Consider the following 19,324-nt stretch of genomic DNA (forward strand, 5'->3'; position numbering starts at 1 on the left):
GTCATCAAATTACCATGTCCAGAGTTAAAAATTCATGTACAATTTCAGCAGTTCAAGAAGCCAAGGCCACCAGTGGCTCAGGCCCATCAAGAATGAAGATTGGCTTTAACCCACCCACCATCTAATGCCATAGAGCTAAGGATAACAGGAGCATGAAATTCAGAGTAGAAAAAGGATGCTTGAATATCAATCATCATCTTATGACCATTTGGATAAACAAATGTCATATTTACTTCCTTTTTCTTTATGTATCTTATTCTATGTAGACATATTTCCTTTTTTATATTCCATTCTCCCACTTCATAGTATGTGTTGTTTTTTGATAACTTTATTAAATATGTAGATGGGAAGATCAGTGCACTGGAAGAGGAACTGACATCATCCAGAGGAGTCTATGACTAATAGAAGCTTGGCTTCTTTTGTCTTGGGAACAGTATAAGTAGGTTTTATCTGTATGGGAGAATCATTGCATTGGATTGGGTGAAAATTGATTGTTGTAGATAATACTGTTTGGAAATGTATGTACAAGAAGAGAAGCATGAATGGTCAGGAAATGGACAAACAGAAAAATAGTGGGAGTTCTGGTGGATTTCTGCTCACTGTCCACACCACCATCTATCTACTAAGCTTTCCTACACTTTTGATGCTGATAAGCTAAAATCCACATTTCTGAGTCTCTTTTGCAGATGGAACACAGAATGTGGTTTAGGTTTGGACAATAAAATATAGTAATGTGATACTTGAAAGGAGGGTAGTTTGAAAGCCACAGGTCTACCATTTCTGTTGGTCAGCATAATCACATAGGCCCTGGATTTTTCTACAACAGCATTTTCACAGATCCCAATAATTAATTTCTGAATATTGAAAGGCCTCCAAGCATCCATTTTTGCTTGTGCCAATATAACAGATGTAATGTGGCTCTGGAGTCAACAGTACATAGTTTTCTAATATATGGGTTGCATACCTAAAGCAATATATTTCTAGGGCGTATGGTTGCAGTGACAGTACCACAGATTCTTAATTACAACAGAGGTAGAAATTCTCCTGGTGGGTTACTTCTGAGGTACTGGATCCTGTTATCCCGGCCTTCCAATAAATTTGTATGAACTTAATTCCTGTATTAAAGCCTTTTCTGCTTTAAATAGCCAGAGTAGTTTCAGATATCTTCAACTTAAGCCTGAGTCAAACAGATGGTATACTGAGAAAGAAACACAATGAACCAAATTAAACCATTCTATGTAATGAAACCCGTCCTTCCTGAGCATCATGTGAACTGGAAACAATAATGTGTTGGGAATAGAGATAATTTCAGTAGAAAGGATGTTGATTGATTTATCAAGAATTAAATAGTTATAATTTTCAATACGTTCTTGCTTTTTATTGTCTTATAGCTAAGTTAAATGAGTTCATTAATAGAACTAGTTCATTCTTACTTTGAACCCTGAGCTATCAGCTTTATTTATTAGTCACACACGTATTTTTATTTGAATTTGAATTTCATATTACTTTTATAGTCACAGTTTGTTATTTGCCACTTATTTGCTTCTTATAAACTATATATTTATCAACAAATTTTGACACCTGAAAAGCAATGATGCATATCCATATGGATGTTTTCATACTATAGAGATGAAAAGATGTATGTTATACAGATAATAAAATCTAACAGTTTTAGGAGAAAATGTCCTTATCTGTAAACAGAAAGAAAACTCATAATTAGGTTCAGTTAGGATAAAGTATTCAAATATAAATTAAATACTTATATATTGATTTAATTTTTGTTGTAATCTCCAATTCTTTTTCAAGTCAAACTGAAGTATTTAAAGAAAGAGACTTGCTTTTTGATGGGGTTGTTTGTTTTTTTCTTGTAAATTTGTTTGAGTTCATTGTAGATTCTGGATATTAGCCCTTTGTCAGATGAGTAGGTTGCAAAAATCTTCTCCCATTTTGTCGGTTGCCTGTTCACTCTGATGGTAGTTTCTTTTGCTGTGCAGAAGCTCTTTAGTTTAATTAGATCCCATTTGTCAATTTTGGCTTTTGTTGCCATTGCTTTTGGTGTTTTAGGCATGAAGTCCTCGCCCATGCCTATGTCCTGAATGGTATTGCCTAGGTTTTCTTCTAGGGTTTTTATGGTTTTAGGTCTAACATGTAAGTCTTTATAATTACAAGCCACAATTATAAATTGCCCCCTTGTCCAGACTATCTTCAAAAATGTAAGCAGGGCTAGATGTCTGTGTGGGTCAACAAACAAGAAGAGCTTGTGAAGGATCAGCACTTTATTCTCCGATCTGGCTCAAGTATACAAATATTCCTTATTATGCATTGCCCTTGGTTTATTAGCCATTGCATTGTCCTGAACTGGTTTGTGACATGAGCTGATAGCATTTGTTGCCCCAGGGGAAGGGTTAAACTATGAGAAAAGAGGGGTGGATTAAACAAGGAAGAAAAACTATCAATATGTCATAAAATATACATACTATTTCTAATTTATTCCTGTCCATTTGAGGCAACATATCTAATGTGTTACAAACATTTCTGGTAATACAGTATCGTTGTTCCCTTTAAAAAAAAAAAAAAAAGAGACTCAGAGACACAGTAATTGGGTCAAGTAAGTTTCTGAAATGGTGGCTGATTACAAAGGTCCAATCTAGGGTTAAAGAGGGCAATTCACCCACAGTTTACTGAAAACACCAAATGTCTGATAATTTAGAAGTTATCTAGCATGGATTTTGTTTGGATCTCCTGCTTCCACTACTTTTCTTCTCAAAATGTCAAAAATGTGGAGTTGTGCAACCTTCTTATACTACCAAGGTGCATAGAATCACAGGTAATTAAGAAATACAGGTGGGCAGGGAAACATTATTCACTTTATTTAGCTTTGCTCGCCTGAACTAAAGCAGAAAGGACTTTCAGCTCTAAATAGGAAAAGAAGTAAACATCTACCTTAAGTAGCAATGCAGAATCTATTTTCCACAGACACTGAGGATTCACATTATTAGTAATTTTAGCATAAAAACAATTCTAGTAGCCGTAAGTTGTACATTCAAAGACAGTTCACCAACATCATAACTACAGGATTAAAAAAAATTCCCATGTAATACCTAATATACTGTTTCTATATTCTGTGTTCTAATTCTCTGGATTGATAAATAATGATTGATATGTTCACTCTAGTTTTAATTTGTGTGAGGCTGATTTTGTTTTCCTATCATTGGAGAGAATAGACATATACATATGTTTGGAAGACAGGAGTTTCTTTAAGATTTAATTATAGGTATAAATGTCTTATTGGAACTAGGCAAAATGCGTATTAAAAATGAAAGTTGTAATACATTACTTACCAAGTTGATTTCCTATTTTGTTAGGTATTGCTAGATGTACAACCTTTTTAAAATGCTGTAATTTCAAAAAAGTGAAAAGCAATCATTAGAATATTTATTGGAAATAATATAATAAAATATCAAATGAAAGTCAGTTTTTTCCCAAAATACCAGCCCACATACATGGAATAATTCGATGTTGAAAAAATAAAAATCATATAATTAGGAAAATAATTTACACAAGATGGATCCAGTGACTGTTTCTTTGCCAAAGGCTTTCTTTCCTTTCAAATGTTTCTGGAAGCTTATAGGATAGAAGTAAATTTTATGATAAAATTACTTCTAAATATCTTGGAGCCAACGGTACTTTATGTTGTCTCATCCCTACAGACAGTATGAAACCCTCTTGTTGTCTAAGACAGTATTTGATAATAACCTTTTGCTCCTTGTCATATTACTTGAAGTGCTCATCGTTTGAGATATGTAATGTGTTGGGAATCTCCTACCGTCCTCTTCAATTGCCACACACCATACCTTCCATATTCGGTCTGCAAGCCATTTTTTAAAATCCTACTTTCCAGCTAAGTAGATTGAGGCACACAATATTTTCTGGGTATCCCATGAATTTCACATATGGAATTGGCAAGAAAATATGTGCTGACCTCTCCACTCTACCCTCACCACCGTGTATAGTCATAACAGACTGCAAAAAAAAGTTATAGTTGATATTTCCCCCTTTACCCATAATGTATCCAACACTTCAAATGTTGAATAGCATCTTAGAAAAGAAAAATAAAATTTGAACTAGATAATAAATTAAGTTGCATAACTCCGAAGAAGAGCAATATCTTTTAATACAAGATTTTTAATGAAATTAAAAGCAAAAAAATGGAAAAATGTCTTGGTGGCATGGATGTTTAAATTTTGGCACTAAATGCAGTGTAATTACCTGAGTAATTATGTGGCAATTCAGTTTCTGGTTAGCTGGTAAAAGGAACAGTGTTACTGAAAGAGACATATCTCGACTCTTTTGTAATTGAGTAGCAAAGTGTAATTTTGAACTAGATCTTGAAGCCAAGATACAGCTAAAATTGGCATCTCTACATTATCAACAGTCAAATATCTATATATACATCTTACGAGAAAAAATACATGATTTAATCCTGAGTCTTTAATCACACATAAACACAGAAATACGCACAAAAACATATATACAACTCATATATATGCACATATTAATACACACACATAGGCACAAATACATACAATTTCCTTCACTTAAATATGTACACACGTACTCATCCATATATATGTGTACATATACACATATACACGCAGACTTGCCCTTTCTCAGAACATATGGCAGGACACTGGCCTAGCCCTAGTTTGATGTCTTTTTATAAAAGATTTATGCCCCCTCTCCACCTTCTCTAGATTTTTTACAGCGCTAAAGCAGGGGTCAGCAAACTAGAGTCCATGAGCTAAATCCTCTCGACTACTTGTTTTTCCAGGGTCTGCAAGCTAAGAACGGTGTTTACATTGTTAAATGGTTTGAAAAAAGTAAAAGAGACCTAATGCTTCATGACATATGAAAATTATATGAAATTCATATTTCAGTGTCCACAAATAAAGTTTTCTTGAAACATAGCAATGGTCATTCACATATGTACTTACCTAAGGCTGTTTTGAGCTACAAAAGTAGAGTTATTGCTCCAGAGACTGCACATGTCTCTCTCAGTGTTTCACAGTGATGCCCAGGACACTACAAATCCCAGCATTACCGTTAACAATCGACACCATTTCAGGTGTCACATGTATCTGCATACTGTGACATTTTACTATTATTCTTATTATCCATGCATATCCATTATGTCAAAACAAAAAAAAAAAGAAAAGCTTTTAAGATATAGCGGAGTGTGGATTTGTTATTGAATTTGGTAAAATAAAATTTATTAACACTATAACTACTCTAAAAGTACAAAATATAAGTTGACATTACCAGAGCAAGTATTCATCGTAGTAGCCCCAATTCGCCATGATGGTTAGAAAAATTAGTAAATGCAAAATGGAATTTATTATCACAGCAACATTTCTACACACACACACACACACACACACACACACACTCACATTGAAATCAGCATAAAACTACAGTTTCTGAGAGGCTCATTTGTTAGCCAAGCAAGGAACGTGATTCACCAATGACGAGTTAATTAAATCATATTTGATTGCAACAGACAAATAAAAATGTCTAGAGAAAATAAATTTAAGACTGTTAGCCTTTTGGCAAGAACAGTTGTTCAACAAACTAAGGACATGAGGAGAAAAAAATAGTAAGTTAAAAAACAAGGTATGAATATTATACTGAAATTCCTAGCAAGAATAAGATGCAAGATAAAGAAGTAAAAGGCATACAAATTGGAGGAAAAGAAGTGAATCAGCCTTTATTTGCAAATGATATAATTAGATAAGTAGAAAATCTCACAGACACTACAAAAATCTCCTGGAACGAATAAGTGAAAATTGCAAGGTCACAGGATACAGATGAACATAAAAGATCAATTTTATTCTTATATGCTAGCAATGAGCAATTAGAGTATGAAATTCAAAGTCATCAACCATCTACAATAGCTCAAATAAAAAAGGAAGTACTTAAGTAATAAATCTACCTTACAGAAAACTACAGGACACTGATGAAAGAAACACACAATATCTAAATAAGTGGAGATATATACAATGTTCATAAATTGGAAGGCTTTATATTGTTAAGATGTCAGTTCTCTCCAATTTGGTCTATAGATTCAGTGCAATCTCAATCAAAATCTAAACAAGCTTTTTTGTTGGTATAAGCAAGCTCATTCCAAACTCCATATGGAAAGGCAAAGATCTAAAATAGCCAAGATGATTCTGAAAAAGAAGAAAGTTGGAATACTCACATTACCAGATTTCCAGACTTATTATAAAGCTACAGTAATGAAAACAGTGTGTTATTAAAAAAAAGTATAGATGTATGTTAACAATAAAACAGAATAAAGAGTCCACACAAATATAATCAACTGATTGCTGGCAAATAGGGGGAGGTAACTCAGGGGAGAAAGGATAGTTTTTCAACAAATGTTGCTAGGAAAATGGGATATGAATATGCAAAAAAGAATAGTATAGACACATACTTAACATCTTAAACAAAAGATAACTAAAAATAGATCATAGACCTAGCTTAAAATGTAAAACTAAAATTTCTAGAAAAATAATCTGCATGACCGTGGGTTTGGTGATGGTTTTTTAGATAAAATACCCAAAGCACAATTCATAAAAGAAAAAAATGTGATTGAATTTAAAAAAAGAAGTAGTACTTTGGCAAACTTAAATAGTTTTGCTCTGTAAAAGACTGAGAAGAGAATAAAAGCACAAATCATGGGCCAGGATAAAATATTTGCAAATGACATACCTGATAAACGACTTGCACTCAGCATATGTAAGTATAATTTAAAACTCAACAATAAAAAAGTTAAAATAGCAAAATATCTGAGCAGACACTTTACTCAAAAATGATATATGGAATGGCAAATAAACACGTGAAAAGGGGATCAACATAATTTCATTACAGAAATGCAAATCAAAACCACAATGAGATACCACTATACACCTATTAGAATGCCTGAAATTCCAAAAGTGAACAGTAAGAAATGCTGACTAGGATGTGGAGCAATCGTTAACTTTCATTCACTACTGAGAGAATGCAAAATAATACAGCCACTTTACAAGGCAGTTTGGCAGTTTCTTTTACATTAAACATAGACCTCCCATATAATCCGGCAATTGCACTCCTAGGTATTCACCCAAATGTTTTTAAAAACCCATGTCCACATGAATACTTGAATGTCAATGTTTACAACAATTCCATGGCTTAGTACTGGTAAAGTTTTATTGTGATTTTGTTTAACCTCAGGGTCAAGATTGAATTTTTTTTAACAAGAAGAAGCATACTCAACCAATATTATTAAATATGGAGTGGCCTTGGAAATAAGCTTTTGCTGCAGAATTGGTAGTGTTTATTAATAAATTCAGGCTAAAATTACAAGGAAAACAGTGGTTAGTTTATGAGAAATATACTATGGTAAAGTTAATTTTAAGACAACTAATACTGTTTGGATAACAAGTAAATGAAGCTGCTTTATACATTTCCCACAACGTCACAAGTTAAAACAAGATGTAAGATATCCATTCTCAGAAAAAAATAAATTAGTGGTTGTATTTTATGAACTCAGACTCTATTTCCAGCAGTCTGGCTTCAATGCAAGTGCAAAGGAAATTTACATATTTCAAACGCTGTTTACCTGTGCAACTAAAGAGTTTCCACCTAACTTCTAACTTGGAAGTGACTAATCTGCAATGTAATGAAATGCTGAAGGGCAAATATCAAGAGAATAATCTAACAATTCTATAAATGCCTTATAAGTGAAAAATGTTTAATTTGGACCACAACTCATGGACTGCTATCAGTATTTGGCAATACTTACCTGTGCAAAAAGATATTTTAAAAGATAAAATATGTAGCATTTTCTTACAGATCAACTTAGACAAATATGTGAAATTGATTTTGATGAGGAATACTGATTTTGAACCAAAATTCAGCAAAATACTATCCATAGATGCAATTTATTAGGAAGTACATAATTATTATATTTTGAAATTATCAGTAAAATTGTGGAAATTTTTTTTCTCTTTTGTTTATAAGTACCTATACATCTTCATTTTTGCCTGTTGAACCACAAAGCAAGCTATTTACTATCTTGCCTTTTGCATAAGTTTGCCAAACTCTGCCATAGAGTATTTAACATCAGTGCCTTCCTAATTAGTGTATGTATGTACTTGTGAGTGTATGTACATGTATCTTTTATGAGTATGTGTGTCTTAGTCCATTTTGCTGCTATAACAGAACAACTGAGACTGAGTAATTTATAATGAACAGAAATTTATTGGCTTATAGTTCCAGAGGCTGGGAAGTCAAAGATTGAGGGGCCAGTATCTGGTGAGCACTTTCTTGCTGCACCATCCTATAGCAGAAGGCAGAAGGGCAAGAGAGGGCAAGAGGAGTCCAGACTTATCCAAACTTATCCTTACCCATGAGGCTGGAGTTCTCATTGCCTAGTCACCTCTCAAAGTTCTCACCTCTTAATACTGTTACAAGGACAATTAAATTTTAACATGAGTTTTAGAGGGGAAACATTCCAAGCATAGCTATATGTAATTGAGTAAACACTCAGGGACAGATCTTGCCCTTCTTCCACAAGGCATATGAACAGATGATTAATTTTGTGTTGATAATTTGGAGATGCCTATGCATTAGCTACATCTTTGCTTCATGATCTAGTTCAAAGTACATCATACAAACACACCATAAATTGGAAATGGGTGGGCAGAAAAAAGTGGAACTACCAACTTCTAGTACTTCTGTTTCCAGGCACTGTTCACTTCCATACATACCATAATACTGAGCTGTTTATAGAGGTTTTAATTATCACTACATTGCCTTGGAAATTTTTGAAATGATTTTTTTCATGTTTAAGTATGTAATAATTTTATCTGTAGAAAGCTTTTCTATATTTTTTACTTCCCTATATTTGTTTCTTAATTATTTTCCTTTTTGAATAGCTTATGTCCCAGTATGCTCTGGTATATTATGAAATAAGAGTGAGTGGAAAACACATTCTTAACTTATTCTTATTTTTAAAGAGAATAACCATAGTGTGTCTCAATTAAGTATAATGTTATCTAAAGGTTTTAAATATACACTCTGTCATGCTGAGAATGAAATACACCAAACATAATTTTTAGTGTTTTAATTAAGAAAAGGTAAAAATCATCTTCTCATCATTTATTGAAATAATTATATATTTTTTGAATTATCCTTCCTACTAATGTCAACTATATTAATAATTGCTCCTACCTTATACTAGCATTTCTTGGCTGTGCTAAATTCTATTCAGTCATAATGGAAATATACATAATTTAGTATTTTTTACTCTGTGATATGGGCTAAAATGTTACTTAAAGTTTTAGTATCTCAGTTTACAAATGAAGTTACTTGTCACTTTCTTTGGTTTGATCTTCTAACGTGGTTTATTCATTTTATTCTTAACTGTAACAAAGATAAGTTGTATATTCTTTATTTGAATTAGGATCATTTTCTATATAAAGAAATAATGTTCTTAATAATTTTTTCTGTAGAAAATTAAGTAGCAATTTTTAAATAAATCTATTTGAGTCAAAAGTAAAACAAACAAAAAAAAATGAGTGCAATTTCTCAAATGTGGCCTGGGGTCCACCTTCTTCAAAAATCATTTGAGAATATTCCTAAAAATACCCCATTTAGACTTACTAACAGGATACTTTATGATTTTTGTGAGCCATAGGCACTTCTGGAGTTCTTGATATATTCTGGATATTAACTCCTTTTCAGTCATATAATTTTCAAATATTTTCTCTGATTCCGTGGGTTGCCTTTTCACTCTGTTGATTGTGTCCTTTGGTACACAAGTTTCTAATTTTGGTGTAGATCAATTTATCTGTTAATTCTTTTGTTGCCTGTGAGTTTGGTGTAATATCTAACAAATAATTGCTAAATTCAGCATCATGAAGCTTTTTCTTTATGTTTTCTCCTAACGGTTTTATAGTTTTAGCTTTTATATGTAGAGCTTTTATCCATTTTAAGTTAATTTTCATATTTGGTACAAAGTAAGGGCCAAATTTCATTCTTTCGCCTGTCCTTTTCCCAATGAAAGATTTTGACATCCTTGTCAAAAATCATTTGTTCATATATGTGAGGGTTTATCTCTAGGCTCTCTCATCTATTTTACTGGTCTATGTGTCTGTCTCTTGCAAGTACCTCACTGGTTTGATTACTGTAGCTTTGTATAAGTTTTCAGATCAGGAGGTGTGAAACCACTCTGATTTTCTTTTTCAAGATTGTTTTGGCTGCTCAGAGTCCCTTGAGGTTTCATAAAAATTTTAGGATTTTTTTTTTTTTACTTTTGCAATAACATGTTGGAATTTTGATAGGGATCATATTATTATTATCATACTTGTTTCAAAATTCATAAAATTTAAGCTTGGAGAAGATAAGTTGCCTAATAAGAATCAACTCTTAATCCGGGCCTGGTGGCTCACGCCTATAATCCCAGCACTTTGGGAGGCTAAGGCAGGTGGATCACCTGAGGTCAGGAGTTCGAGACCAGCCTGGCCAACACAGTGAAACACCATCTCTACTAAAAATACAAAAATTAGCCAGGCATAGTGGCTGGCGCCTGTAATCCCAGCTACTCAGGAGGCTGAGGCAGGAGAATCACTTGAACCTGGGAGGTGGAGGTTGCAGTGAGCTGAGATCGTGCCATTGTAATCTAGTATGGGAGACAAGAGCAAAACTCCGTCTCAAAAAAACAAAACAAAACAAAACAAAAAGAGAGAGAGAGAGAGAATCAACTCTTAATCATTACACTTTATTTCATTTTTATTTTCACTAAACAAACCAGTTCATCAATTTTGTCAGCCACAAGGTACTTATTGGTGTTAAAAAGTTTATATTTCTTCCAACTTTTCCTATCTCCTCTTTCTCTCCTTCTTCCTCCTTCTCCTTTTATCTTCTTGTATTTTGTCTCATTTAATTATTTCTATTTCCATTTTCTCTTTAGTGTTCAAGTCAAAAGGCTTTAGATATAAAAATTAGCATTTTATTGCCATATTCCGTTATTTACTTTTGTGGATTTTTTTTTTTTTTTTTGGTTTGCTGCCTTCTGTAATACTTTTACTAATGCTTACATCTGCACAAACTACCATTGTGATTTTTGGATTATATAAATCAACATTATATTTCTGTTCTTTCTAGTTTTTTTTTTAACTTTTATGTCTTATATTGCTACTGTCTGGAACATATAGTTCAATATTACTAGGTTTTCCTTACTTGATGATCTATTAATATATTGTCAAATTATTTCTTTTAATATTTATTTTAATATTTAAAACAGTGAAAGCTACTGTACCAGAAAGGATTATGGTAATCTCTTTTTCTTTATTTCCACAGGCTAAAGTACCTTAGATGATTCAAAAATATTTGTCCGTTTGGTTTTAATAGTATCACTTAAAGGCAAAAGATTGCTAGAGCTTGTTTGCCATTCAATCAATCATTTTTCTCTTCCAAGAGAACTATTTATATTTAGTGGAATAATTGATACATTTATGTCACTCTTCTCTCATAGTTATTGTTTTGTGGTGTTATTGTTTTTGCTTTGCTTTTTGCTTATACAATTTCTGTGGTTTCTGTGGTGCCAAAGTTCATTTTAAAATAATCCAGTATTTTTCAAATACTTCTACCATTAATATATTTTACATCAGTTCCAAATAGTTTACATTCATTTTCACTATCTTAAAAAACATTAAATTCTGTCCCCAGAGAGATAAGAAATCCAGATACTTGAATGTGTCATACTCACCTGAAAATTTCTTTTTGAGGTTTTTATATTCATATAAGTACCTAATCTTTAGTTTAAGTTAAAATTAATTTTATTTTATTATATTAACCATACTTTTTATTAATGTTATTTCCTTATCTCTTGTAGATGTTTTTCATTTATTTTTAGGTTTTCATTGTCTCTTCTAGTGATCTTTAAGCTGTGAAACTTTAATGTCAAATTTTCAAGTTAATTTTTATTCTAAATTTAGTAGTTAGAAATACTACTGGTATTTCTAATACTGGTAATACTACTGGTATACCAGTGGTATTTCTAAATATATTTTGCTCAATAGTTCCAGTTCTCTTAACTTTAAGATTTTCTCTCACAACATTCTTTTTTTCCAAAATTGTCAAGTAAGGTTTAAAGACACAATTTATCTCTTACATCTGTAAATTAGTTTCATTTTTTGTAACTTGTAAGGATTATCACTGCTGTTTTCAAACCTACAAAACTTGAGAAATAGTTGTGTAATGCAGAGTCCACAAAATATAGACTGAGCCCAAATCTAGTGTGTGCCTCTTTTTATAATAAAGTTTTATTGGAACACAGCTATGGTCAATCATTTTCTAGTACGTCGTCTATGGCTGGTTTCATGCTATATTGGCAGAGTTAAGAAGTTAGAAGTTATGACAGAGACTACCTGACAAGTCCTAACATATTTACCACCTGGCTCTTTAAAGAAAAAGTTCACTGTCCTTTGGTCTAGAGGGTCTTTCATTTCAAGAAAATTTTCATTTTTCTTCTTATTATTATTTTCAAATTACTGTTACATTTCCTAGGAAATTTCTTGTTGTTTTTCTACTTCCATCATTTTCTCTACTATTGCAATCATCTTTTATTTTACTATAATTCAAGATCTTCTTGGTACTAGGATTATAGCACCACTAATTTTTCACTCTACAGAATTAGCTTTGTTCTACACTTTAACATTTCTTTCAGCTACTTATAGGGTAAACAAGTTTAACACACATCTTCCAAATGCCACTTTTTTTTTTTTTTTTTTTTTTTTTGAGATGGAGTTTTGCTCTTGTTGCCCAGGCTGGAGTGTAATGGCAGGATCTCTGCTCACCGCAAGCTCCACCACCTGGGTTCAAGCAATTCTCCTGCCTCAGCCTCCCGAGTAACTGGGATTACAGGTACCTGCCACCATGCCCGGCTAACTTTTGTATTTTTAGTAGAGACGGGGTTTCTCTGTGTTGGTTAGGCTGGTCTCGAACTCCCAACCTTAGGTGATCTGCCCGCCTTGGCTTTCCAAAGTGCTGGGATTACAAAGTGCTGGGCGCTGTGAGCCACCGCGCCCAGCCTTAAATGCCACTTTTATTTGAGGACAGTAATTTTGTTTTCCTGTCTTCAGGTGATATCGTAGCTGCCACCTTTGGAAGGAACTTCTACAGGGTACCAGAATCTTCCCCTTATGATGAAATAATATTGTAGTTGGACTTGAGATTTGTCAGGCTTTTCAATTATTAAGGTTAATTTTCTGGGGCTGGGTTATGGTTTTTGTTTTTTGTTTGTTTGTTTTAGTCATTTTAAGTATTTGTTGTATTTCGGAGGTAAGATTAGTCAAGAGGCAGAAACCTGCATCTTTCTGAAATCCATTTCTTGCTTCTTGCACTTAGATAAGGTAAAGTAATAACTTATTTTCACATGATTTGTAGTAAGCAAATGGCTGATTTTGATATTTCATTCCTAAATTCCCTTACATATTTAATTTAATGATCCAGTCAAAGCTGGAAAAGACTGACATTATTCATTTAAAGCTTTAATGTGTAATATTTAATTGGATTTTACCCCAACTTAAAAAGTAAGTAAAATGAATTCCATTTAGTTAGCTCTTGGTAAAACAAAATAAAACGAAACAACAACAACAAAAAATCCACAACCATTATAACTGAAAGAGTAGTTTCATCAACCCACAAAAACTTCTGTAAACTAAATACAGGAACTAAATCAAACATCTTTCTTTTCATTTAAAATTAACGAGAAGTTTTCTTTTTAGATTTGATTATCTCAGGTTCTCATTGTTAATAGCTAATTTTTTTTTTTTTTTTATACTTTAGGGTTTTAGGGTACATGTGCACAATGTGCAGGTTTGTTACATATGTATCCATGTGCCATGTTGATTTCCTGCACCCATTAACTCGTCATTTAGCATTAGGTGTATCTCCTAATGCTGTCCCTCCCCCCTCCCCCCACCCCACAACAGTCCCCCACTGTTGGTGGGACTGTAAACTAGTTCAACCATTGTGGAAGTCAGTGTGGCGATTCCTCAGGGATCTAGAACTAGAAATACCATTTGACCCAGCCATCCCATTACTGGGTATATACCCAAAGGACTATAAATCATGCTGCTATAAAGACACATGCACACGTATGTTTATTGCGGCACTATTCACAATAGCAAAGAGTTGGAACCAACCCAAATGTCCAACAACGATAGACTGGATTAAGAAAATGTGGCACATATACACCATGGAATACTATGCAGCCATAAAAAATGATGAGTTCGTGTCCTTTGTAGGGACATGGATGAAACTGGAAAACATCATTCTCAGTAAACTATCGCAAGGACAAAAAACCAAACATCGCATGTTCTCACTCATAGGTGGGAATTGAACAATGAGAACTCATGGACACAGGAAGGGGAACATCACGTTAATAGCTAATTTTTAAACCCTGCTATAATTTTACCACCTCTGTCTTCAAGATATGATTGAGGAAGTAAGCGCTCACCACTAAGAGACTTTTTCTTACAGATATCACATTGTTAATTGTTGGCTAGATCACCATCTTGCTATTATTTTAATTTTTTTCCAGATGTCATAAAAATATGTCGTTATTTTTACATTATTATCCCATGAAACATACAGCATGTGCCTTTTCTTCTCAAACCATCTCCAAAGATAAGAGAACAGGTAAGTTTATTAATGTGTACAAATAAGGAAACTAACATAGTTAGAGCAAGTTTCTTCAGCTAGTAGAACCTAGTAATACTGTAGTAAAATTGTAACTAAGTCCAGGGATCTCAACTTCCAATGCAATGCTGATTTTGTTTTTTATTGAAGAAATCTGTCTCCCATCTTAGCAAAGTATAATAACTGCTCTCATTCCTAAAAGATTTTCCTATGCCAGGTCAACTATATATTCATAGTTATATATAAACAATATAAATTGGCTTTATGTTCTCATGGTAACTGCGAAAAATGCAATGTTTACAAAACAAAATTAAACAAACAAAGATCCAAAAAATCAAGTATATCATGGATGGAATTCTAGAACATGTTAGACAGTGAGTTTTCTTCTTAAAAGTTCAACTTATACATATCTTAGATTCTATCTTTGGTCATACAAAGTGTTGCGATAAAAAATCAGAGCTAACTTTCTTAAGTACTCAGAGGTTCAACTTTTGTAAAATGTCATGACATCTATCTCCTGAGCCTTTCGAGAGGATTCTTCTCAAAAAATTAATTCTATTTAAAAATTTTGTGTGTGTTGAAATAAATTTGAAGTCGAACTTATGTTTAAAAAACTAAATCATATAGCCAATAACCAGTGGGATCTTAAAGGAAAGCTTGTTTTCTTGGGCAAAGTTTGGAATCATTTTTCACAATAATAAACCCGAAAATAAAAATTGTATATCCATCTCGGACTGAGATGTTATTAGGCTGCATTCCTAATCAAATGTAGTGTTTGAAGGAAAGAAAACTTTCAACTAGATAAACTCCTAACATAGGTTTAATAAAAACATTGCAAATATCCATGCACACCATTTGAACTTTTGTATGTACCATCCATGGAACAGTAGTCATCTCGGCTTTTTTTTTTTTTTTTTTTTTTTTTGGTGGGGGGATGGCAGCTACTGAAATTCTGGCTTCTAAAAAAATTTTTTTATATATATACTTTAAGTTCTAGGGTACATGTGCACAACGTGCAGGTTTGATTCATAAGTACACATGTACCATGTTGGTTTGCTTCACCCATCAACTCATCATTTACATTAGGTATTTCTCCTAATGCTATCCCTCCCCCAGTCGCCCACCCCTCGACAGGCCCTGGTGTGTGATGTTCCCCACCCTGTGTCAAGTGATCTCATTGTTCAATACCCACTTACTGGTGAGAACATGCGGTGTTTGGTTTTCTGTTCTTGTGATAGTTTGCTGAGAATGATGGTTTCCAGCTTCATCCATGACCCTGCAAAGGACATAAGCTCATCCTTTCTTATGGCTGCATAGTATTCCATGGTGTGTATGTGCCATCTTGGTTTTTAAGAAACAACAGGCGGCCGGGCACAGTGGCTCACACCTGTAATCCCAGCACTTTGGGAGTCCTAGGCAGGTGGATCACGAGGTCAGGAGTTCAAGACCAGCCTGACCAATATGTTGAAACCCCATCTCTACTAAAGATACAAAAATTAGCCAGGCATAGTGGTGTGTGGCTGTAATCCCAGCTACTCAGGAGTTAGAAAAATTGCTTGAACTTGGGTGGTGGAGGTTGCAGTGAGATGAGATCACGCCACTGCACTCCAGCCTGGGCAACAGAGTGAAACTTGGTCTCAAAAAAAAAAAAAAAAAAAAAAAAAAAGAAAAGAAAGAAAGAAACAACAGGCACATTATTTTCCCAAGAAAGGAGAAACAAATATGAATTATTAAAAATATAAAACACCTAATCACCCTGATATTTATGTCTTTTGTTGCCGCTTCTTTAAATAACGAATGTGAGAGGTGGTGATGAAGCAAGTACAATAATGACCACTGAAAATTTATTTCTGTCCTGTGGGATTTGAGGCTGTTTGTAAGAAGTGAAAGCAAATCTGCATCATAATGCCAGGTATCCATAGGTAGGAACTCGGCAGAATAATTGTTATCCACCTGCCATAGTATGGAATACTACATGTATAGGAGATGAAATTAGTGTATGACTTGAATCTAAAATGCATGCTTACTATTTCTAAAAATTTTAAAGCCTTTTTCCTTTAATGTAAGGATTACATAAATCAATAATGAGGGCCATTATTACTTAAGTAGTAGAACTTTAGCCTTTTATTCTATTTTCTCAGAAAAAAATGCATAAATTGTCAGATACACTCTTCTTAAAAATGTTTGGTTCTTTTTGTTAAAATTTATTGATGTCAGTTGTGTCAAATTCTGATCTTGCAGTCCAATTCTTGTTACTATTAATGTATATGCTTTTGTAGTCAAAATTCCTTTGTTCTGCTATACTACCTTAAGTGCAGCTTTTATTTAGCACTTTATTACTCTTTTTTATAATTGTTTATCTTGGCCATTTTTTGTGAACTGTTGACATCTTGAGGGCAGTGACAGTGTCTAGAACAGTACCTATATTAACAAGAATACAAATATTTCTTGAATTAGTGAATTAATAAAATGTTTTATACATTTCTCACTTGATAATGGTAAACATAGTTAATACATATTAGGTGGCTAGACTGGGCCAGACACATTCAATAACTCATTCAGTCCTCACCACAACACTGTGAGATAGGTACCATTACCACAAATATAAAGACTTAAAAAGTGAAACATAAAGAAGCTAAAGAGTGTTCTCAAAACCAAACTAGCAAATGGCAGAGCTGCGAGTTGAAGCCATACAGCCTTATCCCAGAGAACATCATTTAATTACCGCCCTGGGCTAACATATTAGAATACCTATCTCACCTAAGTCTTATTACACACATAGGGTGAGATGGTGAGTGGAGGTGGGCTTCTGAATCATTGCATTTAAAAGAAAACCCTTTTATCCATGGGAAAAGGGACTTTTAAAGCCACTTGACATACACCTGTTTAAATGAGTGTATGGGATCCATGTTAATGTCTACAAAATAGCAATAGGTAGAGTGTCCTTAAATGTTAAAAAGGAATGGTTAGTGAAAGAAATTGGCCCTACAAATATATTTTAGTTAAGAAATACAATTCCTGAAATTAAAGTTCCTAAAAATAGCACCACTATGTCATGAATTCGTCATACTATTGTGTTGTTTAACACAACAGCCCAAAGGAAACTATGTTTTATAATGTATATCTACCTTACTTTTAAAGATAACCAGAAAAATATAAATATTTTTGTTATAATATTATTGTAAAAATTATCCTAATCTCAGAAACAATTGAACTGCAAAAATAAGAAATAGTTTAGTTTGGTCACAGCAAGGGTACACCGACTTTTGGAAAAGCTTCTCAATCAATGTATAAGTAACTTCAGGAATTATACCAAATAAAGTTTGTAATAATTGCAATGCTCCTACTCACTGGTAAGTACAAGAGGAAGTTCATAGAAATCAGTTCTTCTTTATGACTTATGGTTTTAAGATTAAAATGGTTTTATTTTTCATTCTTAATGTACACCACTTGGCATTTTCTCTCATGTAATCCACAGGAACTTATAAGGAATTGTGACGGTTAATATTGAGTGTCAACTTGATTGTATTGAAGGATGTGTCTGTGAGGGTGTTGCCAAAGGAGATTAACATTGCAGTCAGTGGACTGGGAACCCTCAATCTTGGTGGGCACCATCTAATCAGTTGCCAGCAGGGCTAGAATAAAGCAGGCAGAAGAGCATGGAAGGACTTGACTTGCTGAGTCTTCCAGACTTCATCTTTCTCTTGTGCTGGATTCTTCCTGTCCTCAAACATCAGATTCCAAGTTCTTCAACTTTTGGACTTTGGGATTTACACTAGTGGTTTGCCAGGGCCTCTCCGGCCTTTGGCCACAGACTAAAGGCTGCACTGTCAGCCTCCCTGCCTTTCAGATTTTGGGACTCGGACTGGATTCCCATCTCCTCAGCTTGCAGACAACCTTGTGGAACTTTGCCTTGCGATCATGTGAGTCAATTTGCCCTGATAAACTCCCTATCATCTATCCTATTAGTTCTGTCGCTTTACAGAACCCTAATACAGGTACCATCTACAGAACAAGTTACAATTATTAAAGCATCCTCTACACAATTTCTTTGAGGACGTGTATTCCTGTCAGTATAAGACCTCAATAGTCACGCTCTAAGCTTTATTACTAGGTCTGTATCAATGAAAATTTTAACATCTTTTCATTTTGGAGAGTCTTTTCTTATTTCATCACTTTGTTTTGGGTATATAAGAAACTTCATGATTATTGCTCTGTCATAGTCATTTTCCCATTACCTTTTTGATTCTGTAGCCAAACTAGCAGCTCCAAAATTTGCAAGCATTTATTGATTTTAAGACATCGTGCACCAAAACTCTTTAAATTAAAACTTGTGAAACTGTACTCACCTAAAAATAACATGTCTCCCACAATATGGTGTTCTATTAGACATAGTGTGGATGAGGCCCATACCTTTCCAGGACTCAGCCATTGATAATCAACTAGTTAACATTCTGTTTGGATTATTTTCCATTTGAAAAACTGGATAACACAATTAACTGCATACTTACATTCAGGATGTTTTATGGGAAAGGGTAATAGGTGTTGATGTATTTTTAATAGCATTTCCATTGGTAAG

At 33.6% G+C, this 19,324-nt stretch overlaps 1 long non-coding RNA gene across 1 annotated transcript in view; it reads right to left on the reverse strand.

The window, feature by feature from the left end:
* The window catches only part of LOC134731405 (uncharacterized), a 207,826-nt gene that overhangs the window by 103,236 nt on the left and 85,266 nt on the right, over window positions 1-19,324 (reverse strand). The window contains exon 2 of the long non-coding RNA XR_010113630.1: window positions 3,342-3,396. This is a non-coding gene — a long non-coding RNA (uncharacterized lncRNA). The remainder of the gene's footprint in view (window positions 1-3,341; window positions 3,397-19,324) is intronic.

This window comes from Symphalangus syndactylus, chromosome 9 (assembly GCF_028878055.3).
Source record: "Symphalangus syndactylus isolate Jambi chromosome 9, NHGRI_mSymSyn1-v2.1_pri, whole genome shotgun sequence".
Taxonomy (NCBI): Eukaryota; Metazoa; Chordata; class Mammalia; order Primates; family Hylobatidae; genus Symphalangus; species Symphalangus syndactylus.